This window comes from Erinaceus europaeus, unplaced genomic scaffold, assembly GCF_950295315.1.
Source record: "Erinaceus europaeus unplaced genomic scaffold, mEriEur2.1 scaffold_637, whole genome shotgun sequence".
NCBI lineage: Eukaryota > Metazoa > Chordata > Mammalia > Eulipotyphla > Erinaceidae > Erinaceus > Erinaceus europaeus.
This window is the reverse complement of record NW_026647651.1, coordinates 24,548-27,500: the sequence shown is the minus strand read 5'-3', so window position 1 is coordinate 27,500 and position 2,953 is coordinate 24,548.

The window sequence follows — 2,953 nt, the reverse complement described above, 5'->3', positions numbered from 1 at the left end:
AGTGTGTGACTGTGTGTGTGAGTGTGTGTGAGTGTGTGTGTGAGTGTGTGTGTGAGTATGTGAATGTGTGTGTGTGAGTGTGTGAGTGTGTGTGTGACTGTGAGTGTGAGTGTATGAGTGTGTGAGTGTGAGTGTGACTGTGTGAATGTGTGTGTGTGAGTGTGTGACTGTGGGTGTGAGTGTGTGTGACTGTGTGAGTGTGTATGAGTGTGTGTGTGTGTGAGTGTGTGTGTGAGTGTGAGTGTGAGTGTGTGTGAGTTTGTGAGTGTGAGTGTGTGAGTGTGAGTGTGTGTGAGTGTGTGTGTATGTGTGAGTGTGTGTGAGTGTGAGTGTGTGACTGTGTGTGTGAGTGTGTGTGTGAGTGAGTGTGTGTGAGTGTGAGTGTGTGACTTTGTGTGTGAGTGTGTGTGTGACTGTGTGTGAGTGTGAGTGTGTGTGTGTGAGTGTGTGACTGTGGGTGTGACTGTGTGAGTGTGTATGAGTGAGTGTGTGTGAGTGTGTGTGTGAGTGTGTGTGTGAGTGTGCATGTGAGTGTGTGTGTGTGTGTCTGTGAGTGTGTGTGTGAGTGTGTGAGTGTGTGACTGTGGGTGTGAGTGTGTGTGACTGTGTGTGAGTGTGTGAGTGTGTGTGTGAGTGTGTGTGTGTGTGAGTGTGTGTGAGTGTGTGTGTGCGTGTGTGTGAGTGTGTGTGTGAGTGAGTGTGTGTGAGTGTGTGTGAGTGAGTGTGTGTGTGTATCTGCTCAGTTGATTTCAATCTGCCTGAGAGCTTGTGGCAGCCTGGGGGCCCCACCCGCACCATGATGTCAGCTACACCCTGATGCCCCCAGTCAGGGGCCAGGCTCACAATAGCCCAGGCGACAGAGACAGAGACAGAGTCAGAGACAGAGAGATCCCGGTGCCAGACCTGGCTGAGCGCACACATTAGAGGCACAGGACCTGGATTCGAGCCCTCAGTCCCCACCTGCAGGGGAAAAGCTTTACCAGTGGGGAAGCAGGGCTGCAGGTGTCTGTCTCTCTCCCTCTCTGCCTCCTCTCAGTCTCTCTGTCTCTGTCCAGCAATAGGTAATAACTGAGAGATGCTCCTCGAGCCGTGTCCTCTCTTCTGTCCCAGACTTTGGGGGAGCTGTCTGTCCAGACTGCAGGTCCCACCTGAGGTCCCTCCCCCAGACTGAGGAGACAGTCCTCTGGGTGGGGGCCCCAAGTGCTTTGCTGTGGTGACACTGAGGGGGGGAGAGGCAGTGAGAGAGGGATAAAGAATGTATGAGGGGAAGAGAGGAAGAAAGGGAAAGGGAATGTGAAAGAGAGAGAGGGAAGGATGGAGGGAGAGACGGGGAGAATGTGGCCGTCTCTGGGCCCAGTGCCAGCGGTGTCACTGGCTGGGACCCGGAGGTGACGGGCACCTCGCGACACCCACCTGAGCGCCGGGGCCAGATGGGCACTGGGAGCCGGACCGTCCTCGCCGTCTCTCCCGGTCGTCCGTGTTCCGGCGCGTGCAGGGATCATGTTGGCTCGTGGGGAGGGCGGACGTGGCGCTTGTTAAAGTCCAGACATTCAATTTGTGACAAAGGGGATTAAGGCTTAGTGCTCGCGTGCGGGCTCGCCTGGAGCCGGAGATAGTGTGCTGCTTTATCACCGCGCGCACCTGCACCGGCCGGCACCACAGCCCTCAGGCCGCCCCTCCCTGCGGCCCCAGCCACACTCCCAGCACGTGTGCCACACGCCCCAGCACACGTGCCACATGCCCCCAGCACAATGCTATATGCTCCCAGCACACGTGCCACACGCCCCAGCACACATGCCACGCACCCCAGCACACATGCCACACACTCTAGCACATGTGTCATGCCCCAACACACGTACCACATGCTCCAGCACACATGACACGCACCCTAGCACATGTGCCACACGCTCTAGCACATGTGTCATGCCCCAGCACACGTGCCACACACCCCAGCACACGTGCCACATGTTCCCAGCACACGTGCCACACGTTCTAAGCACATGTGCCACAAGCTCCCAGCTGGGGCCAGCGGGCACCAGGCCGACAGCCGAGCTGGACCAGGTTTCCACATGTGGCACGTGTGCTGTGACCATGTGGGCATCCTGCCGGGTCACAGGTGGTGGGGAGTGAGCTCCGCGGGGCTCTGCCGGGAGCGTGCGTGGCCATACCAGCACTGGGGACCCTGGTGGCCTGGCTCCCGTCAGCCTCACTCTGCTGGGGAGGTGGCCCCGTCCTGCACCTCAGGCTCCGGCCCTAAGCACGGGCGTTTCGTTTTTGACGGACGTTTGGGGTGACGGTTCTTCACGCCCAAGTCTATCAGTTAAGACTGAGTAACGAGGCTGTTTGCCAGCCGGGAGACACGTGCCCAGGCGATGGGGCACAGAGAATATGGCCACCGAAACAGACGCAGCCACAGTTCCCCTCTCTGGAAGGGCGCCTTCCCGGGCCTCTGGGATAAGGTTGGTGGTGGTCCTGTCAGTCTCCGGCTGGAACATTCCAGAAACAGCGTGGCTGGGCAGGGCTGCCGCGCCCACCCCAGGCTGGGGGGCTGAGAGGGTCATTAGATCTTAATAGGATTGATTTGTGGGGATTAGACATGGCCTGGGGGTAGGGGGCTTCCAGATCAGCCCTGAAACACACAGGCCCCACACTCAGATCACACTCACACTCTCTGCCACACACACTCTCTGTGTCTCTGTGGTGCCTCTGGCCCCGACCTCTGATTTCAGCCTCTGGCCCCTGATTCCGGCCTCTGGCCTTTGGCCCTGGCTTCTGGCCTCTGGCCTCTGACCTCTGCCTCTGGCCTCTGACCTCTGACCTCTGACTTCTGGCTCTGGCCTCTAGCTTCTGACTTCTGGCTTTGGCCTCTGGCTTCTGGCTAAGGCCTCTGGTCTCTGGATTCTGGTCTCTGGCTCTGGCCTCTGGCCTCTGATTCTGGCCTTTGGCCTTTGGC